Below are 22,817 nucleotides of genomic sequence, written 5' to 3'. Positions count from 1 at the left end.
CTGTGCAACAGTGGTAGAGGGAGTGAGTGTTTAGGTTGATGGAAGGGGTGCCGATCAAGCAGGCTGCTTTTTACTGGATGGTGTCGAGCTCCTTAAGTGTTGTGGGAGCTACACTCATCCAGGCAGATGGACAGTATTTCATCACATTCCTGACTTGCCTTATAGATGGTGGACAGGCTTTGGGGAGTCAGTAGATGAGTTCTTCATCTCAGAATTCTCAACCTCTGACCTGTTCTTGTAGCCACAGTATTTATATGGTCCAGTTAAATTTCTGGCCAATGGTAACCCCCAGGGTGTTGATAGTGGGGCATTCAGCAATGGTAATATTGTTAAATGTCAAGGGGAGATGGTTAGATTTTCTCTTGTTGGAGACAGTCATTGCCTGGCACTTGTGTGGTACGATGGTTACTTGCCACTTATCAGCCCAAGCCTCGATATTGTCCAGATCTTGCTGCCTCACTCATTCATTATAAACAGTGATTAGAAAACAGCTTTATTCAACAACAACATGTTTAGTTTATGCTTTCAAAAAAAAACAATTCAAAAAATCATTGGTGTCATTAGAGCTAATTTATTTATGTATAAACATTTTATATATAAAAAGTGAAATGTCTGTTTGTTTGTTTGCGAACTCCTCTAAGGTCCTTGGGCCAATCTCAACCAAACTTGGTGTCATGACACGTTACACGAAGAGGCATGACAAAGCGGGGTTGACATGTAATCACCCCACTGGAAGGACTTTGGCCTCTTAGCAATGGTCGCTGCCTACACCTTCCCCAATGACACTGTAACTCAGACATGCTTTAACCAACCTTAACCATAAATTCCAGAGAATGTGACATAAGCCTCACTTTCTTTCATATTTCATTTGCTTTTTTTCTCATTTTATTTGTTTCATGTAAGTTATGTTTTGAGACACATTTAGGCTGGGATTTTCCGGACCAGACACCAGCAGGCGTCGTTGCCGGTAAGACAGGAAAATTTGGAGAAACATCAACCTTTAATAGCTCTTCAAATTTTCCCATCCCGCTCTCAACGATGTCTGCTGGTATCAGTGCCAGAAAATCCCGGCCTCAGAGAGAGGAAGCAAGAGGAGGCTCATGGAGCCAGGGAAGATGAAGAGGCTCGAGCAAGATGTTGACAGAGAGCAACACAATTCAGGACAAACCAGTGCTGTAAGGGACCAGGACCCTTTAAGGAAGGTTTCATCTACAATCCTCATCTTGGCCTGAATCTTCTGGTTTGCGTGCATAAAATGCATCCCGATGTCACCACCCGTCATTCCAATCTTCAGTTCAGCCGGCCCACCTAGATTCGGCTGTGTGTCGACCAAACTGTCAAAGACCTATTAATGCCATTTAAAAACAAATTGAAGTGATTAATAGGGCTGCCCGTCCAACCTTAAGGTTGGCGGAAGACAAAGAGCCCAGGCGGCCTTCACATTTATCATGGAACCTCATCCACAGATGGGATGAGGTTTCATGAAGGCTTTATTAATTTACTAAATTGTTTCATGTGAATTGGTAAACAAATCCCACCTCATGTGACAATTTCAAATGAAGGAACATGTCTGAATAATTTAATTTTTTTATTTTTCACATTTTTATGACTTTTCTTAATCTCCCTGAGGCATCTCCGAGCCTCAGGGAGATTTCTGCGCTCCTTCACGCACATGCACAAAAGAGCGCGGGCCCCAACTCTCCCTCTTCCCCCACCGCCCGCACAGGGACCGCTCAGCACGGCACGCTGGGCGGGCCTTAATTGACGCGTCCATGTAAAATGGCACCCAGCAGATCACGGGCGGTGATCGGCTGCACGCCCACCTGTGCCTGCTCTCACCCAGACCCCCAACAGGGAGAAAATTCTCCCCCAAGAGTCATACCCAGAATATAATATTGGCAATACAAAAACAGAATTACCTGGAAAAACTCAGCAGGTCTGGCAGCTTCGGCGGAGAAGAAAAGAGTTGACATTTCGAGTCCTTACGACCCTTCGACAGAACTGATTCAATGTTAGAGAAGGGGTGAAATATATGCTGGTTTAAGGTGGTGGGGGGTGGAAGAGAAGTGGTGGGGATGGTGTGGTTGTAGGGACAAACAAGCCGTGATAGGAGCAGATAATCAAAAGATGTCACAGACAATGGAACAAAGAAGTGTTGAAGGTGGTGATATTATCTAAATGAATGTGCTAATTAAGAATGGATGGCAGGGCACTCAAGGTACAGCTCTAGTGGGGGTGGGGTGGAAAGACTAGCCCGGCATACAAGATTTAAAAATAATGGAAATAGGTGGGAAATGAAAAATCTATATAAATTATTGGAAAAAACAAAAGGAAGGGGGAAGAAACAGAAAGGGGGTGGGGATGGAGGAGGGAGTTCAAGATCTAAAGTTGTTGAATTCAATATTCAGTCCGGAAGGCTGTAAAGTGCCTAGTCGGAAGATGAGGTGCTGTTCCTCCAGTTTGCGTTGGGCTTCACTGGAACAATGCAGCAAGCCAAGGACAGACATGTGGGCAAGAGAGCAGGGTGGAGTGTTGAAATGGCAAGTGATGGGGAGGTGGATCTTTCTTGTGGACAAACCGCAGGTGTTCTGCAAAGCGATCGCCCAGTTTACGTTTGGTCTCTCCAATGTAGAGGAGACCGCATTGAGAGCAACGAATGCAGTAGTCTAAGTTGGGGTAAATGCAAGTGAAATGCTGCTTCACTTGAAAGGAGTGTTTGGGCCCTTGGACGGTGAGGAGAGAGGAAGTGAAGGGGCAGGTGTTGTATCTTTTGCGTGGGCATGGCGAGGTGCCATAGGTAGGGGTTGAGGAGTAGGGGGTGATGGAGGAGTGGACCAGGGTGTCCCGGAGGGAATGATCCCTACGGAATGCCGCCAGGGCGGTGAGGGGAAGATGTGTTTGGTGGTGGCATCATGCTGAAGTTGGTGGAAACAGCAGAAGATGATCCTTTGAATGTGGAGGCTGGTGGGGTGATAAGTGAGAACAAGGGGGACCCTATCATGTTTCTGGGAGGGAGGAGAAGGCGTGAGGGCGGATGGGCGGGAGATGGGCCGGACACAATTGAGGGCCCTGTCAATGACCGTGGGTGGAAAACCTCGGTTAAGGAAGAAAGAGGACATGTCAGAGAAACTGTTTTTGAAGGTAGCATCATCAACACATGCGATGGAGGCGAAGGAACTGAGAGAATGGGACGGAGTCCTTACAGGAAGCGGGGTGTGAGGAGCTGTAGTCGAGGTAGCTGTGGGAGTCGGTAGGCTTGTAATGGACATTGGTGGTTAGTCTATCGCCAGAAATTGAGACAGAGAGGTCAAGGAAGGGAAGGGAAGTGTCAGAGATGGACCACGTGAAAATGATGGAGGGGTGGAGATTGGAAGCAAAATTAATAAATTTTTCCAAGTCCCGACGAGAGCATGAAGCAGCACCGAAGTAATCATCGATGTACCAGAGAAAGAGTTGTGGTAGGGGGCCAGAGTAGGACTGGAACAAGGAATGTTCCACGTACCCCATAAAGAGACAGGCATAGCTGGGGCCCATGCGGGTACCCATAGCCACACCTTTTATTTGGAGGAAGTGAGAGGAGTTGAAGAAGAAATTGTTCAGTGTGAGAACAAGTTCAGCCAGACGGAGGAGAGTAGTGGTGGATGGGGATTGTTTGGGCATCTGTTCGAGGAAGAAGCTAAGGGTCCTCAGACCATCCTGGTGGGGGATGGAGGTGTAGAGGGATTGGACGTCCATGGTAAAGAGGAAGCGGTTGGGGCCAGGGAACTGGAAGTTATTGATGTGACGTAAGGTGTCAGAGGAATCACGGATGTAGGTGGGAAGGGACTGGACAAGAGGAGAGAGAAGGGAGTCAAGATAACGAGAAATGAGTTCCGTGGGGCAGGAACAGGCTGACATGATCGGTCTACCGGGACAGTTCTGTTTGTGGATTTTGGGTAGGAGGTAGAAGCGGGCCATCTGAAGTTGAGCGACTATCAGGTTGGAAGCTGTGGGACTACATTGGAGAGACCAAACGTAAACTGGGCGACCGCTTTGCAGAACACCTGCAGTCTGTCCACAAGTAATACCCAAACCTCCCCATCGCTTGCCATTTCAACACTCCACCCTGCTCTCTTGCCCACATGTCTGTCCTTGGCTTGCTGCATTGTTCCAGTGAAGCCCAACGCAAACTGGAGGAACAGCATCTCATCTTCCGACTAGGCACTTTACAGCCTTCCGGACTGAATATTGAATTCAACAACTTTAGGTCTTGAACTCCCTCCTCCATCCCCATCCCCTTTCCATTTCTTCCCCTTTCCTTTTGTTTTTTCCAATAATTTATATAGATTTTTCTTTTCCCACCTATTTCCATTATTTTTAAATCTTGTATGCCGGGCTAGTTTTTCCACCCCACCCCCAATAGAGCTGTACCCTGAGTGCCCTGCCATCCATTCTTAATTAGCACATTCGTTTAGATAATATCACCACCTTCAACACTTCTTTGTTCCATTATCTGTGACATCTTTTGATTATCTGCTCCTATCGCTGCTTGTTTGTCCCTACAACCACACCACCCCCACCCCCCAACTTCTCTTTCGCCCTCCCCCCCACCTTAAACCAGCATATATTTCACCCCTCTTCTAACATTCAATCAGTTCTGTCGAAGGGTCATGAGGACTCGAAACGTCAACTCTTTTCTTCTCCGCCAATGCTGCCAGACCTGCTGAGTTTTTCCAGGTAATTCTGTTTTTGTTTTGGATTTCCAGCATCCACAGTTTTTTGTTTTTATCTATGATATTGGCAGTTGATCAGAGATATGTGAACATATGTGGCATAAAAAAGTGAACAAAGCCACCTTTAAACATGTTGCGCCAATGGTAAAGTACAATTGGTGCCCTTCAGTGAGCAACCTGAATGTTCCTCTTATAGCAACACAAAATCAAAACGCTTCTTGATAAACATCAGAAAATATAACAGCTGAGGGTTATCAAGAAATCTCTTTATTTCAGCTCAAGAAGGAAGAACTTCTAAGATGGTCTAGTTCCAATAAACACTGAAAACCCGACAGTGACACTGAAAACGTAGAGAGTGATATTACAGATGTTGTCTTTGACGCTGATGATCATGAACAAACATTGAGGAAAAAGGCGTACATCTAGATTTTAATCTTGAAGATTTTAAGAGTGAAAGTGAGGATGTAGAGAATGGTTACTAGAAATCACATAAAAACTGTAAACCTAATTAAACTAAGTAAAACCAAGTGAAGCAAATGAAAGTAAATTCATTGGGAAAAGGAATATTTGTCGTCAAATAATATTTTTGAGTCATAATATTGTGTGAATTTAGGTATTTGTATTTCATATTTACTGGATTAAAATTAATTAACATAATTGCATGAAAGGAAGTAATTAAACGAATTGTTGAACGGATTCTGTTGTATAAAAGAAAAGCTTCAAATAAATTACTTCCTAGAAACATTTTCATAATCTGATTTTCAGCTTTAATATTTTTTTTAGTCCATATGCCCAAAGGGCAAATACTCAGCTTCTTACTTAGTAAAAACATTTTTATCATTTGTTTTTCAAATCCTGTTTTTAACTTTCATCCCTTTATTCCTGGGCATGGATAAATAACAAACACTTAATTTCTGTGAATATACAACAGGCATTGAAGTAGGAATGCAGTTACAATTTACAGTGAAGGTGTTTTTTGAAGGGAGAATGAAGATAACATATCACTAGAGAAGTGGCCAAACCAATGACATGACATCATTGATTCCTGGGTTAGAGAATTCCAAAGATACTTTGAGTAAAGAAATTTCTCCTCCTCTCCATCCTAAAAGGCCATCCCCATATCTGGAAACTGTGAATTCTGATTCTAGGCTCTCCAGCCAGGAGAAACCTTTTTTCAGTTTCTCCTCTGTGAATCCCCTCAGAATTTCATATGCTTCAATGAAATCTCAATTTTCTAAGCACTGAGCAAATATGAATAATTATGAATGTTTGTACATGAAATACAAAACAGCCTTCTTTCCTTAGCTCCCTGATCAATGATTACTGTAGGTCGTTACGTCACTGGCATATCGCTAAAAATTAGTGAAGCTCCAACGATTTCATCTAAGCTGGAAACACCCAATCCCTAGCACAATAACTGCAGTAGAATGTGAGGTATAATCAGAAAATCTGCCTTATGGAGACGAGGCAGAGGGTGAAAGGGCAGCATTGATGAAGCCATCTGTTACTATGGAGAAAGATGCTGCAGTGCTGTCTCCAACCTCAGTCCATTCACAGTTAGCACAGCTTTGTATTTCCTGAGAGCAGAAGTTCCGTCTGTTGTAATATACACTCCAGTTCCTTCCAATGACCACACGCTGACTTGGAAGTTGAAAATATATTCATGCAGCTTCCAGTGTTTCGTGCAACTTTAATATTACTATGAAATATCCATGTTTACATACACAACTTGTAGCATCCTTATTTTAATTTTCTTCAGAGAACCACTGAATTGTACAGCACAGAAGGAGGCCATTGTGCCAATACAGACTCTTTGAAAGAGCTTCTCAATTAGTCCCACACCCCCTAGTCCTTTTCCAAAGGCCTTATAAAATTTTCCTGTTCAAATATTTATCCATTTCCTTTTTGAAAGTTATTATTGAAAGTTCTTCCACCACCCTTTCAGTCAGTGCATTTCAGATCACAACAATTTGCTGCATAACGTGTTTTTCCTGCTCATGCCGGTGGTTCTTTTGCTAATTGCAAACTTTTCAAAGTGAGAAAGATTCAGCCTGTGAACACCTTTGGAAATGAAACAAAGAATGAAAATCAATTTAACATCCTTCTGGTTTCTCCCTTTTTAGTTGTTTTATTTAGAATTACTAACAATACAGGGAACAGAATTCTTTTGCTCTCAATATATAACATCATCATTGTACAAACATAAGAAATATGAGGAGGAGTAGGCCATTTGGCCCTTCAAACTGCTCCTCCATTCAATACGATCACGGCTGATCCTCTGCCTCAACTCCATCTTCCCGCACTCGCACTTCATTCCTTTTGTATCCAAAATTCTGTCAACTTCCGTCCTGGATATACTTAATGACTGAGATTCCACAGCTGTCTGGGCTAGAGAATCCTAATCCCTCAGTCCTAAATGTCCAATCCCTCATTCTGAAACTGTGATCCTGTGTTCTAGATTCCCCAGCCAGGGCCAACATGTTCTCAGCAAGTACCCTGTCAAGCCTGAAGAATTTTATATGTTTCAAATAGATCATCTTTCTTTCTAAACTCCAGGGAATAAAGGCCAAACCTACTCAATCTCTCCTCACAGGACAATCCCCGCATCCCAGGAACCAGTCCCATTGACCTTTGTTGCACTCCCTCCCAGACAAAGATGTCCTTCCTTGGGTAAGGAGACCAAATGGCACACACTAATCCAGGTATGGTCTCACTGATATGTATATCTGTATAAATGTCGTAAAACCTCTTCACTCTTATGACCCAATCCCTTTGTAACAAAAGCTAACACATCATTTGCCTTCCTAATTCTTGCTGTACCTGCATGTGAACTCTGTGATTCATGTACAAGGACACCCAGGTCCCTTTGAATGCAAGCGTTTCCCAGCACCTCACCATTCAAAAAGTATGTATTCTGCTTTGTTAATTTTTCTAACAAGTGGATAACTTCACACTTCCCTACATTGTATTCCTGTGCCAGGTTCTTGCTCACCCACCCACCCTGCCCATATCCCTCTGCAGCCTCTTTCCATCCTCTGCATTGCTTACTTACCCACCTAAATTTGAACCATCAGCAAACTTGGATAGATTACACTTGGTCTCCTCTTCTAAATCATTAATACAGATTGTAAATAGCTGAGGCCCCAGTACTGATCCTTGCAGTACCCCACTAGTTACAGCCTGCCAGCCCAAAAATGAGCTGTTAATTCCTACTGTTTTCTATCCATTAACCAATCCACAATCTATGCTAATATATTATCCCCAGCCTATGTGTCCTAACTTTGTTAATAACTTCTTGGTTTGCACCTTATTTAATACTGTGTTTGTGAAGATCTTTGCACTTGTAGCAAAATCAAAAAATGTATTTTTCCTTTTAATTTATCTTTTAGTCTGAAATAGTGAAATTTTCACAAACACAATTCTGATGTTTCTATCAATAGGGAATCTTGCCTTGTGATTGGAACAATGGGCTTAGAGCAGCTATCGAGTCAGTCAGCAGAACCTGGAGCCCATCTTTTCCAGTATGGAGGTGCTGGCTGACTCCATCAGCACAACTGTGGACCCAGCCATGACGCAGCATCCAGTGGCCAAAGTTGCAGCTTCCATTGCAGCACAGGCAGCAGCCACCTAACAGCCAAGTGCAGCAATACAAGCTCCAACTGCTGCCATCATTGTGTGGACTATAGTGTGCAGGCTGTCACAGCAGAGCAGCAAACCATCCTCCACACATTACCAGGATTGCTGAAATGTCACCAAGGGAGTGGTAATGGTTCCAATGAGCCTGTTGTCCTCTCTCAAGGTAACTGCATTTATCCTCCCAGCACTGCCACTTTGCCATTGACCCTGCTGTTGTGTAGCTGGCAGCCAGCCACCAAGTGAGATGTAGCAAATATTCCCAGCTCCAGCCTGGAAGAAGACAGACACATTAGAATTCATCACCGTGGTCGCCTTCACAGCCCTGAAAATCTCTGGTTACGAGGATGGTGGAGGTGGATATGATCAATGATTCAAAAGGAAATTGAGTGGCCTCTTGAGGGAAACTATTTTTCAGGACTGTGGGGATAGAGCAGGGGGAATGAGCCTGACTGGATTGCTCCACAGAGAGCTGGCATGGACTTGATGGGCTGAATGGACTCAGTCTGTGCCTTAATGACTTTATGATTGACAATGCAGTCCTTTCGCTGCTCTGAGGTTGCAGTTGTGACTGCAGCAGGTGGCAGATTTCAGTGAGGCCACTCTTACTGAAACACAGACATCACCCATATTGTTGTTCTGAGCTTCAGGAAGGAGAATTGCTCCCCGAACACCCTGGGTGGAAATGGCCTCTGGCTGAGAGTTCTTTTCCTCTCCTCCATCTTCCAGAACCTTGCCCTGCTCTGCGTGACCTCTGCTCATTCTCAAGTTATGCTGTATTCCAGGAGCAATGCCTACCGTGTCTGGGAACAGTTAGTTTGTGCAGAAGCCTTGAAGTCAGCAAAACTCCTTCAGCACCTGCCACATCACTCCCTGTAGATTTTTGCAAATTAAGTGACAAATATATGTAGAATTGAAGCAACAGCCAGAAGAACTCCACCACTAACTAATCTGTAAGTCATTGGTGATGCCTTTAAATAGTACTGTTGGATAGGGTCCATCATGCTACTGAATCTGCCCTTAGCTGTGTAAAATTAGGAGAGGCCAATGGATGGAACATTGAGCCCCAGAGTGGCACTGCCTGCATCAGAGTAGCATTCCACACTGATTGATGTCATGATCCGCCAGCTCCATATAATTCCCACAAACATTTCCTGTGCATACACTAACACGTTCAGCACAATTTACCCCAACATGGTGCATCCACCACAGTTGCTATTGTGGAACTCCAAGGATAATTGTAGTACCCAACACGGGTGCAAAGATCCCAGTTCTCCACAAATAGCAGCTCTACCCAACCAGTTTCCAGTGGTCAACAGGCAAAAATAAAACCATTAATATAAAACAAAATCAAAACAGGACTACTCAAAATAGGATTTGATAATATTTAACTTATTTTAAGAAAGTCACTTAGTATATGCATATAACACCTTCCACGAGAATCATTTTGCCCCTCCAATTTATTACAAATTGAAAAACATCTTTCAGGTCTCAAAGTTGAAATTCAGTTCTTCCCAATAGCACAGGAAATGACAGGCAGGGTGTGCCTGGGGGGAGGGAGTGGGGGGAGGGTGGAGGGGGGACGGGGGTGGGCGAGAGGTGGGGCAGACACTGGAGGTGGGTGCAATGGGCAGTGAGTGGAGCAGGGTGAGACAGGTGAGGGGGTGGGATAGGTAAACAAGAAGTGGAACACATAGGGAGGCCTGCCAGTACATGCACCTGTTCACGTTGCTCGTGTCAGTGCGGCACTCTCTCATTCTCTCCTGTCCTTCTTTGTTGTTTCCCCTTCCCCCCATCCACAAAGGCAGCAAACCACCCAATGCCTGCAGTTAAACTGTTAGAAAGCAGCTGAAAACCATCCAGAAGGATCAGAAACTTGCTCAAAAATCAGAATTGAGTTTTATATCAGTAAACAGGCTTAAAAATGCTCAGACATTAACCAGCAGCCTCAAAGAACAAACCAGCACCTGGCCTGGAGAGAATGGCTGAGACCTTTGGGCTGCTGAATTGTCCTTGTTGTCTGTTAGTAACACAAGTTACTGAGTGAGTAACGAGTCAGGGGCTGGGGCAGCCCAATATCACAAGAGGATTGTACAACAATCGTAGGAGCCCTAGTGTCCTCGGCCCAACCATCTTCAGCTGCTTCATCAGTCATGAGGTCAGAAGTGGAGATGTTCACTGATGATTGCACAATTCCTCAGATGCTGCATATGGGACACGGACTGCCTCAGCGAGACCTGGACAATATCCAGGCTTGGGCTGATAAGTGGCAACTAACATTCATGCCACACAAGTGCCAGGCAATGACCATCTCCAACAAGAGAGAATCTAGCCAACGCCCCTTGATGTTACCATCACTGAATCTCCCACTATCAACATCCTGGGAGTTACCATTGACCAGAAACAGAACTGGACCAGCCATATAAATACTGTGGCGACAAGAGCAGGTCAGAGGCTAGGATTCCTGCAGTGAATAACTCACCTCCTGATTCCACAAAGCCTGTCGACCATCTACAAGGCACAAGTCAGGAGTGTGATGGAATACTCTCCACTTGCCTGGATGAGTGCAGTTCCAACAACACTGAAGAATCTTGACACTGTCCAGGACAAAGCAACCTGATTGGCACCACATCCACCACCTTCAACATTTACACCTTCTACCACTGACACACAGTAGCAGCAGTGTGTACCATTTACAAGATGAACTGCAGGAATTCACCAAGTTTCCTTCAACAGCAGCTTCCAAACCCATGATCACTACCATCTAGCAGGACAAGGGCAGCTGACACATGGGAACACCACCACCTGGAAGTTCCCCTTCAAGCCACTCACCATACTGACTTGGAAATATATTTTTTGCTGTCGCTGGATCAAAATCCTGGAACTCCCTCCCTAACAGCACTGTGGGTGTACCTACACCACATGCACTGCAGCAGTTCAAGAAGACAGCTCACCATCACTTTCTCAAGGGTAATTAGGAATGGGCAATAAATGCTGGCCTAGCCAGTGATGCTCACAACGCATGAATGAATAAATAAAAATTTAAATATTTTATTCATTTTTCAATATATTTCTGGCTTGCACCCTGGAGGGGCCAATCTTTCCAATATGGTGGACCATGAATTACCAGCAACACACGTGGTCACCACCACATTGTACATTTTGCCGACTGCACACCTAAAACCGTGTGTGCCACCAATAAACTTCTAGAGCAGGAAAAGGGTCAGAGCAGTGTTTTAAGGATGGGAGGGCCGGCGGGGCTGTCAGCGGGCCACAGAGTGATGTCCCTTTTAGGTCTACTGGTTAGGTTGACTGTCGAGCAGGAACGCTGAGCTGGTCCTGTGCTGGGATGGGACATGAAACAAATGCAGAATTCTCCTTTCCCTATTGAACTGAACCTCAGAAACCTGTCAGCCTCAGGTGATTGAAGCAGAGGCTCAAGCTCCTGTGCCAATCAGGTGTGGACCCCCCCACTGCCAAATGTTACATCCGTAAGACTGGTGCAGTGACACTGAATTCCTGCTCTCTCCACACTCGCACCCCCTCCCCCCCCACACCACCACCGCCGCCTTATCAGTGCCCTTCAGAGCAGGTATTTGTAAATTTAAGTTGCATCATTGATTTGGGCTACCAAAGTGTCCCTTTGTATATTTATGATACAAACTGTCGTTCTGCTTTATATCCATACACCAGGTGTAGCATAAACGCAGCAATGGGTCCTAAGCTGTCAGTGCAGTCAGACTCGCTCTGCTTTGATCGGAATTCAGCTCCAGCCTTAAGTCTGCATTTGTTTAATGTCAGTGTAACATACTAAACTTAGCACTTAAACCGTAAATGAAACTCATGATACATTCTGAGAAACACTGCATCAAATCAACAACTTTTCAGCTGCATAGTTTCTCTGGATTATGAAAGCTCTGGGATCCTACTCCGAATCCTCAGACACTAGAGCTCCTCAAACATACTCATTAAAGGACCCCATTTCAAATATATTAATAATCATGGACCCCACCCCAACAGTGAAATTGTGATATTACTTATAATATTTTTGATCTTGTGCTGATGCAGAATATTTACAAAGCCTGCTGAGATAGGGGAAATGTTAACTTTATTAATAAACTTACTGAGGCTTCCTCACCACGAGGTCCAACAAGACGTAGTTGGAAGAGAGAGCGAGCTCAAGATCATGTGACATTGCATCACTTTCTGTGTGTCTCTTTAGCATATCACACCCCCACAACTAAGTCTCGGATTTCCATTTCTTCTTTAAAGAACCAGCCGTTATGTCGGTTTCACTAGTCTACCCGCACGGGTCCTCAGCTCCTTTGGAGGAAGTTGGGGATTTGGTTCCTGCCTGTGATCTCTCAGGCTCTGCTGGGCAGAAGGAGAATTTGTTGATGACTGAGGTTCACCAATCTGGCTGTCTCCTGGATCTCTCAATGAACCCAGCCTCTTTGGTCTGTTCAGTTGGGTAGATTGACTGTGTAGGAGGTTGCTTCCATGTGCAACTAGTGCATGTCTTCTTCTCATTATCTGTTTGGGTGAGGTGGGACTGTGGGTGTGGTGTCTGTTCAACCACTTGTGCATAATGAGCGTAGCCTCTGATCCAAACTGGCACTCCTGCTTGAAAGTCTGGCAGGTTGCATGCTTTGTGATGTTTGTCATAGTTCCACATCTGGCTAGAACAATACTCATCCTCATTCTCCCTCAACCTGTCCAAGTCATCAGTTTGTAAATGCGGCCAGAGTGTGTATAGGAGAGTAGGGAGTTGAGTTCTCAGTCGTCTTTCCATGAGGAGTTCACATGGTGTTAAACCATTTTGCAGTGGAGTTGAATGATAACTCAGAAGTGCAAGTTGGATGTCATTGTTCTTCTTCAGCAATGCTTTCACTGTATGCACTCCTCTTTTAGCTTCACTGTTGGCTTGAGAGTATCTTGGTGAGCTGATGATCTGGACAAATCCATACGATGCCGTAAACTCTTTAAAATATTTATTGGCAAATTGCACTCTATTGTCTGAGATTCCAAGGTCTGGGATTCCATATGTTGCAGATATCTGCTTCAGTGATGTAATCACTGCTTCTGAAGTGTGACTCTGTGATTGCTTGCCTTCTACCCATCTGGAGTAGTAGTCTAAAATGATCAAGAACATCTTAGCTCTGTATTCAAGGAGGTCCATCCCAAGACATTCCCATGATGGAAAGGAAGATGCCTTGTCTCCTGAAATGAATAGCACAGTTTGATATCTGTCCCAAAGACATTGAGAGACCTGGGCACAAAACAGAATATCTTTCTCTGGCTCAACATTTTGTGCTGCCCAAAATGTCCTCTGTGCAATCGTTGCAGTGTATCGAGTCTCAGAACTCTCGGGATGATCAATCTCTCATAGTCCTGTCTGAGAATGGGATTGTGCAGCATGTATGCTGGCCATCCTTTGATGCTGTGGTCTCTGACCTGAGCACATTTTTCATTAGGTTTCTGTGCATCTCCGATTTCATTCAGTCACTGAGTTGTTGCTGGTGGTTGTTGTCAATATGAAGGTTTCTACTTCTTCAACAAGGGCTACATCACCTTGTTCAGGTCTTGCCACTGGGATATAGGACAAAGCATCCACTATATTCTGCTGCATTCCCAGAACATGCTCTGTCTTTACATCAAACCTCATCATCCTCAGTCTGGATCGTTGTACTCATGGCTGCTAACTCCTTAGAATTTCAGTGTTACTAAGGGTTTGTGGTCTGTCTTTATCTTGAAGTGGAGACCAAGGACATAATCTGCAAACTTATCACATGCTCATGTAGCAGCTAGTGCTTCTTTCCATTACACCATGTATCTCTGTTCAGTCTCTGTCAGTAAATGGAATGTGCTGTAAACTGGTCTGCGCTTTCCATCCATCTGTCTCTTAAAGAGTACAGCTCCCAGCCATATAGAAGATGCATCTGCTATTGGGTAGCTCTGGGTCATAGTGAGCCAAAAGATCAGGTGGTATCAGCTTCGTGTTGATTTTTTTCAAAAAGCCTCTGTTGTGCTTCCTCCCAGCACCATGTATTGTCCTGTCACAATGGCTGGTATACTGGCTTTTTGATGACAGCGAGGTTAGGCAGGATCTTTCCGACTTGCTTCACTCTATCCATAAATCTCTGGAGCTCAGTCACATTCCGAGGAGCTGGAAACTCCTTGATTGCCCTTGTCATCTGTGGATCAACTCTAACACGGGATGTATCCACAATATCCCAAGGAACTTGACAGTTGGCTGTGAGAAATCGAATTTGATGTTGACTGTAAGTCCTGATTCCTGTAAGCATTGTGGCACAGACTGCATGTAACATCTTATTCTGCCTGAGTGGATTCATGGATTAGGACATCATCCATGTAATATATGACTGCAGACCTTCTAGGATTCTTGACATTGTCCTCTGTAAATTTCTGGTGCTGATGTGACACCGCAGGGTAATCTGTTGAAACAAAACCTCCCAAGCGGAGTAATAAAGATTGTGAAACAAAAATAGCTGGAAAAACTCAGCAGGTCTGACAGCATCTGCGGAGAGGAATACAGTTAACATTTCGAGTCCGTATGACTCTTCAGCAGAACTAAGGAAAAATAGAAAAGAAGTGAAATATAAGATGGTTTAAGGGGGGGCGGTGGGACAGGGTAGAGCTGGATAGAGGGCCAGTGATAGATGGAGGCAAAGAAGAGATTGCCAAAGATGTTGTAGACAAAAGGACAAAGAGGTGTTGACGGTGGTGAGATTAACTAAGGAATGTGACAATGGTGACATTAAGGGTAGAAAGCAGGATGAGCTGGTGACAGCCCTAGTGGGGGTGGGGTGGGGGGGAAGGGATCAAAATAGGCTAAAAGGTAGAGATAAAACAATGGATGGGAATACATTTAAAAATAATGGAAATAGGTGGGAAAAGAAAAATATTTATTTTTTAAAAATATATACATATAAAAGGGGATGGGGATGGAGGAGAGAGTTCATGATCTAAAATTGCTGAACTCAATATTCAGTCCGGAAGGCTGTAAAGTGCCTAATCGGAAGATGAGGTGCTGTTCCTCCAGTTTGCGATGAGCTTCACTGGAACAATGCAGCAAGCCAAGGCCGGACATGTGGGCATGAGAGCAGGGTGGAGTGTTGAAATAGCAAGCAACATGGAGGTCTGGGTCATGCTTGCGGACAGACCAAAGGTGTTCCACAAAGCGGTCACCCAGTCTGCGTTTGGACTCTCCAATGTAGAGGAAACCGCACTGGGAGCAATGAATGCAGTAGACTAAATTGATGAAGTGCAAGTGAAGCGCTGCTTCACTTGAAAGGAGCGTTTGGGCCCTTGGACGATGAGGAGGGGGAAGTAAAGGGGCAGGTGTTGCACTTTCTGCGGTTGCATGGGAAGGTGCTGTGGAAATGGGTTGAGGTGATGGAAGAGTGGACCAGGGTGTCCCGGAGGGAACGATCCCTACGGAATGCGACTGGGGGGTGAAGGGAAGATGTGTTTGGTGGCGGCATCATGCTGGAGTTGGTGGAAATGGTGGAGGGTGATCCCTTGAATGCAGAGGCTGGTGGGGCGATGTGAGGACAAGGGGGACCCTATCATGGTTCTGGGAGGAAGAAGGTGTGAGGGCGAATGCGTGGGAGATGGGCCGGACACGGTTGAGGGCCCTGTCAACGACCATGGGTGGAAAACCTCTGTTAAGGAAGAAGGAAGACATGTCAGAGGAACTGTTTTGGAAAGTGGCATCATCAGAACAGATGTGACAGAGGCGAAGGAACTGAGAGAATGGGATGGAGTCCTTACAGGAAGCGGGGTAGGAGCTGTTGTCGAGGTAGCTGTGGGAGTCGGTAGGCTTGTAATGAATATTGGTGGACAGTCTATCACCAGAAATTGAGACAGAGAGGTCAAGGAAGGGAAGGGAAGTGTCAGAGATGGACCATGTAAAAATGATGGAGCGGTGGGAATTGGAAGCAAAATTAATAAATTTTTCCAGGTTTTTTAATAAGTTATTTTTAAATAATTTATTATTATTTAATATATTTTTCTTTTCCCACCTATTTCCATTATTTTTAAATGTATTTCCATGCATTGTTTTATCTCTACCTTTTAGCCTATTTCGATCCCTTCCCCCCACCCCCCACTAGGGCTATCTGTACTTTGCTCGTCCTGCTTTCTACCCTTAATGTCACCATTAGCACATCCTTTAGCTAATCTCACCACCGTCAACACCCGTTTGTCCTTTTGTCTATGACATCTATGGCAATCTCTTCTTTGCCTCCACCTAACACTGGCCCTCTATCCAGCTCTACCTGTCCCACCCCCCCTCAACCAGCTTATATTTCAACTCATTTCTATTTTTCTTAGTTCTGATGCAGTCATACAGACTCGAAACGTTAACTTATTCCTCTCCAGTGATGCTGTCAGACCTGCTGAGTTTTTCCAGCTATTTTTGTTTTTGTTTCAGATTCCCAGCATCCGCAGTGTTTTGCTTTAATCTTGATGAAGATTGCAAGCAATTTAGACACTTCATCAAGGGATCGTTGCCAAAACCCACTATTTGCATCTCGCTTTGTGAAGATTGAACTCTTTTTTCACAATTTTGCTAAGCTCTCATCCACAGCTCACACAGGATGAACTTTGTGTTCAACTGCCTTGTTCAGCTGGGTAAGATCAACACTATTTCCGATCAATCTATTGGGTTTTGGCACTGGGGCCATCCCTGAGCATCAGCTTGTCACAGGTGAAATAACCCCTTGCTTCAACATAGAGTCAATGTCCTTCTTTACCTTTGGCAAGAGCGGCTGAGGAACTTTTCTTGGTGCAAACAGACACAGTGGCTTCGTCTCTGGATGTAGAATGATGTGGTACACTGTTTTCCGCTTTCCTCATCCTGTGGACAGCCGTGGAAATTCAGCTGTGAAGTTTTGGGCTGATCTGGACTTTCCAGTTCCTCTACTCTGTCAATCAGGTTTAAGTCGGTACAGGCCTTCCTGCTTAAGTGTGAACAGCTCTGGTTGAGGATCACAGTTCAGGTTTCGGTGCTTTTTCTCTCTCTATATTGAAAGGTTGCATTCAGTTGTCCTATGCCCTTGGGTTCTATAGCTCCCGGCCCGTGTAGAGTTTATGCGTGATGGCTGAAAATAACTTTTCTCCAACCACAGTTCAGTATCAGAAAGAACTAAAACTGCTGCATCTGTGTCTAACTTAAAGGTAAGGAAAATGTTAACTTTATTAAGAAATAACTTACTGAGGCTTCATCTTGCCATAAGGTCCAACAAACGAGAGCAAAATCATGTGACATTGCACCACTTCCTGTGATGTATACTGTGTCCTTTTAGCAGATAACACAGTTAGAATTAACCCTTTATACTATATTACTAAGGATTTATACAAAAGAGGATTTAATTTTCTTAACCCTGTAAACTGTATTTTCACTTGTATCCCATGGTTTAGTCACTCTGTACTTGCATTCTGTAATTGCAGTGTAGTGGCTAAGACTCATTGTATGTTTCGCTACATTAACTCTGATCTTAGACAGTACCAGAAAGCTTATGTATAACCTCAGTAAATAATGCACTCAGCAGTGATAATGTATCCTTTCACTAAACAAGTCTGAGTTGATACACATGAGTTTATTAACGTGTCCATAGCATAGATCTACTAACGCTTCTATAAGTGTCAACAGTATTTATGTATAGTATGCATATACTTAATTCTCACATATCCTATTTTATAACTCTCTGGCCATTTGATTACACTAAATACTATCTCAAAGGAGCTATAAAATCTGTATCAAGATATGGTATTAAAAATTAAGATAATGTTGATTATTAGATGCTGGTTTCAAAGATTGCATTTAAAGACTACATTCTGCAGTAATAGATAGGATTGAGGAACAATGAATCAGGTGCAGGAATTTCACTGCAGGGACTCTGCATTCCCTTCGAGCATTGGATGCTTGTCACTGTTACAAGGTCATTTTACATTCAGGTAATGACAACACAAGCAGAATAATTGGCCTCTAATTGAAGGAAAGAAAAGTTTTATTTTAAATCGATACAAGCAAATCCTGCTTCTTTAAAGCTAGCAACTAAACAAGGACAGTGGAGGAAGTTTACACCTCAGCACGGACAGAGTAATACCAAGAATACAATGTATAGAACCAGCAGAAAATATTTTCCTTTGCAATTTTTTAGAATGGTGAGCATTTGGGGGAAGGGTGAGGAGAAGGCAGTCATTTTCACATGTGCCTGCAGAAATATTTCCTCTTGGGCCCTGACTACAATGTCCAGTGGAAGAGTTTTCAAAGATGCTTGGAGTGTGTCAGAATTCAATGCAGTGCAACCCTAAATCATTTTGTAATATTCAAGTTCTCTCTCCCCCACAAGGTTTGTAAGTACACCTCCTTCTTTTGACAGCCCTGCCCCAGGAGAGAATTGTCCTTCATTTGTCTGATGCAGTGCAGGGGCTTGTTAGCTTTTACTGCACCACACTTTCAGAGGATTTTGGTGCAGAGAAATCATAGAACAAAAGTGTTGGAGGATGTGCGACAATCAGAATCAGTAAGCAGCAACCATTTGGACTGCTCAGCAGCATTATTTCCCTTCTTTCTTCATTCTCAGGATATGGTGTCACTGGAAAGACCGGCACTTCTTGTCCATTGAGTGGTTTGTTAGAGTAACAGTCATCCAGGATGGCGTGGGATTGGAATCACAGAGTGGGTAAAGAGGCTAGACTTCCAGAAGGGCATTAATGATCCAGTTTTTTTTAACAATCTGGTAACATCACTGGTACCTACATTTTATTTCTAGATTTTTAAAAAGCTTAATTCAAATTCTCAAACTGCCATGATGGAATTTGTCTTTGTGCATTAGCCAAGGCCTTTGGCTCACTAATCAATTAACATAACATCAATTCTCTAGAGTATTACAGCATCATAACTTTAAAGGGGAAACATATATACTGTTGAAATAGCAACATAATCCAGAATATTATAAACACATGATATAGGCCCAAATTTTGGAGTGGTAACGACAGCAAACCATCAGTGTTCACTATCATGGCACCACTGAAACTGACAGCAATTTCTGGAAGCCACACATGTGCAGGATAACACAGAAATTCAGCGTTTCTGCCAGTGGTTGTACATTTCCCCAAATGGTGCGCAGTCATCCCCTCAGACTGCAATCCATTGGAAATCATTTAATTGAAAGGAGCTTCTCCTTTCACACTTTTAGTTTTGTTTTAAAATAACCCTGACAATGTTACACCTTATTGACTGAGGCGTAACTGGGTTTCTAACAGCTTACTAGGTTTGTGATCACTGATGTACACCCCCACTAGCCCTGAAAACCTAAATTTATATATTTGTGGAATGTCAAATTTCTCCTTTATGATAAAAAATCTCAATATATTTTAAGCTTTATCAAAAAGTTTTTGTATCTTTATTTTAGCTTCTATCTTAATCCATTCATAAGTGATTTATTCCACTGTTTGAAATATTTTAATTAAAAAAGTAAAGGGATTCAGTGTTTTTAACTTACTGGTTTGCTGTCAATGTGAATACTTTAATGTGATTGGCTGCTTACACTGCTTGCTAACATCACTGCTATTGTATGCCTGGATCACAGAATCAAGTGCAGAAGAGGCCCTTCGGCCCATCGAGTCTGCACCGGCACGTGAAAACACCTGACCTACCTACCTAATCCCATTTACCAGCAATTGGCCCATAGCCTTGAATGTTATGACATGCCAAGTGCTCATCCAGGTACTTTTTAAAGGATGAGAGGCAATCCCCCTTCCTCACCCTCCCAGGCAGCGCATTCCAGACCGTCACCACAATCTGGGTAAAAAAGCTTTTCCTCACATCCCCCCTAAGCCTCCTGCCCCTCACCTTGAACTTATGCCCCTGGAGGTCCCCTTGATTTGACACCAGATTCAAACTGCATTTGGGAAAGGGGAAATCCACATCGAGATCTTTGAATCATTGTCGGCAACTTTGTTCCAAGGACTGCAGCAAGCACCATGATTTCATTGCTGACCATTAAAAAAGACTTGCATTCAAAAGGTACCTTTCATAACCTCAGGATTTCCCAAAGGACTTTACAGCCAATGGAGTACTTTTAATGTGCCATCACTATTGTAATATAGGAAGCATGACAATCATAAGACCATAAGACATAGGAGCAGAAGTTAGACCATTCGGCCCATCAAGTCTGCTCTGCCATTTAATCATGGCTGATAAGTTTCTCAACCCCATTCTCCCGCCTTCTCCCCGAAACCTTTGATCCCCTTACTAATCAAAAACCTATCTATCTCAGTCTGAAATACACTGAATGACTTGGCCTCCACAGCCTTCTGTGGCAATGAATTCCATAGATTCACCACTCTCTGGCTAAAGAAGTTTCTCCTCATCTCTGTTTTAAAAGGTCTTCCCTTTACTCACAAGCTGTGCCCTGAGGTCCTAGTCTCTCCTATTAATGGAAACATCTTCCCCACGTCCACTCTATCCAGGCCTTTCAGTATTCTGTTTCAATCAGATCCCCCTTCATCCTTCTAAACTCCATCGAGTATAGACCCAGAGTCCTCAAACGTTCCTCATATGTTAAGCCTTTCATTCCTGGGATCATTCTCGTGAACCTCCTCTGGACCCTCTCCAGGGCCAGCACATCCTTCCTGAGATACGGGGCCCAAAATTGCTCACAATATTCTAAATGTGGTCTGACCAGAGCCTTATAAAGCCTCAGTAGCACACCCCTGCTTTTATATTCTAGTCCTCTCGAAATAAATGCCAACATTGCATTTACCTTCCTAACTACTGACTCAACCTGCAAGTTAACCTTAAGAGAATCCTGGACTAGGACTCCCAAGTCCCTTTGCACTCCAGATTTCTGAATTCTCTCCCCATTTAGAAAATAGTCTATGCCTCTATATGAATTTGCACACAGCAAGATCCCACAAACAGTAACGTGATAAGTGACCAGGTAACTAGGGCTTGGGCAGGACACTGGAAGAACTTCTGCTGCTATAATTTGAATAGGCTTGTGGGATGTTTCATGACCACCTGAGAGGGCAGGAGGAGCCTCAGTTTAAACCATAATCCAAAAAGCCAGTACAGGACAGAGCTCTCTCAGGACTGCACTGGAATGTCTGCCTGGATTTTGTGCGTAAGTGTCTGCAGTGGGATTTGAACCAACAACCTTCCTGACTCAGTGGTAAGATCACAACCCACTGAACGATGGCTGAAACACAATTAATGTTGCTGTTAGTTAGATGCATACTGGAGGTTGACATTTCGTGAATGTGTCCCCTTTGTTGGGGGAGTGGAAGGGGGGAAAGAGAGGAACATTGTGAAGATTGTGGAAATAAACAGCAGGTCTGGCATCGCATGGCCCTGGTCCACATCGCTGCAGAATACTGCACTACCTCGTGGTCCCACAGCCTCCACACCAGACCAGAACACAGGAACATAAGAAATAAGAGGAGTGGACCATTCAGCCCCTCAAGTCTGCTCCACCATTCAATACAATCATGGCTGATCTTGGGCTTCAACTCCATTTTCCCACCTGTTCCCCATATCACTTGTTCCCTGAGAACCAAAAATCTCTCTCCCAGCCTTAAATATATTCAACAATGGAGCATCCAGAACCCTCTGGGGTAGAGAATTCCAAAGATTCACAATCCTTTGAGTGAAGAAATTTCTCCTCCAGTCAAAATGATGAGCCCCTTATCCTGAGACTGTGCCCCTGTGTTTTAGATTCCCCGACCAACAGGACAATCTCTCCGTGTCCACCCTGTCAAACCCTTTCAGAATCTTGAATGTTTCAATGAAACGGCCTTTCATTCTTCTAAACTCCAGAGAACTCCCTCATCCCAGGGACCAATCTAGTGAAACTTCACTGAACCACCTCCAATGTAAGTATATCCTTCCTTAGATATGGAAACCAAAACTGCACACATTATTCCCGATAAGGTCTCACCAAAACCCTGTACATTGTAGCAAGACTTCTTTATTTTTGTACGGCAGTTCCCTGTAGTAAAGGCCAACATGCCATTTGCTTTCCTAATTGCTTGCTGCACCTGCAGGCTAACTTTCTGAGTTTCTTGTCTGGGCACAACCAAATCACACAAAAATCATGGACATGCAGCTAAACGAGGACATGAGGACAGTGTCAGAGATGTTTAAGCCCATTCCAATTGATAGGTTCCCGGTGCTGTGTTACTTGTCCGTCTACCATCCACCACGACAAGTGCGACCTTCCCGTTCACAAGGGCTTGAAACACCCACCACGAAAGCATTGAAAATTGCACTGGCTGTTCTGGGAAACAGCAGCTAACACTCATACAGCTGATAACCAGCCAGTTCCCAGACAGACAGAATCATAAGGTTTATACAGCATGAAGAACCAACACCTCTTCACTGACCTGACAGCAGAGTCTCTGGCTTTAACCTCCCTCTACCATAGTGGACCCGCTCTCTAC

The 22,817-nt window shown here is 44.0% G+C and overlaps 1 protein-coding gene and 1 long non-coding RNA gene across 3 annotated transcripts in view; both read right to left on the bottom strand.

Annotated features, from left to right (window-relative positions):
* Positions 1–22,817, bottom strand: part of sh3gl2a (SH3 domain containing GRB2 like 2a, endophilin A1) — a 173,730-nt gene that overhangs the window by 45,942 nt on the left and 104,971 nt on the right. The window contains exon 1 of one of the 2 annotated variants that reach the window (XM_041185253.1): positions 1,169–1,198. The exons of the other annotated variant lie outside the window; for it this stretch is intronic. The gene's annotated coding sequence lies outside the window, so the exon portion shown is untranslated. Of the gene's footprint in view, positions 1–1,168; positions 1,199–22,817 lie in introns of those variants that run through there. 2 annotated transcript variants of the gene reach the window in all.
* Positions 5,407–22,817, bottom strand: part of LOC121276706 — an 86,886-nt gene continuing 69,475 nt past the window's right edge. The window contains exon 3 of the long non-coding RNA XR_005942738.1: positions 5,407–6,773. This is a non-coding gene — a long non-coding RNA (uncharacterized LOC121276706). The remainder of the gene's footprint in view (positions 6,774–22,817) is intronic.

Source organism: Carcharodon carcharias, chromosome 4, assembly GCF_017639515.1.
Source record: "Carcharodon carcharias isolate sCarCar2 chromosome 4, sCarCar2.pri, whole genome shotgun sequence".
Taxonomy (NCBI): Eukaryota; Metazoa; Chordata; class Chondrichthyes; order Lamniformes; family Lamnidae; genus Carcharodon; species Carcharodon carcharias.
Note: the sequence above shows the minus strand (reverse complement) of the source record. Positions and strands in the feature narration are given on the sequence as shown.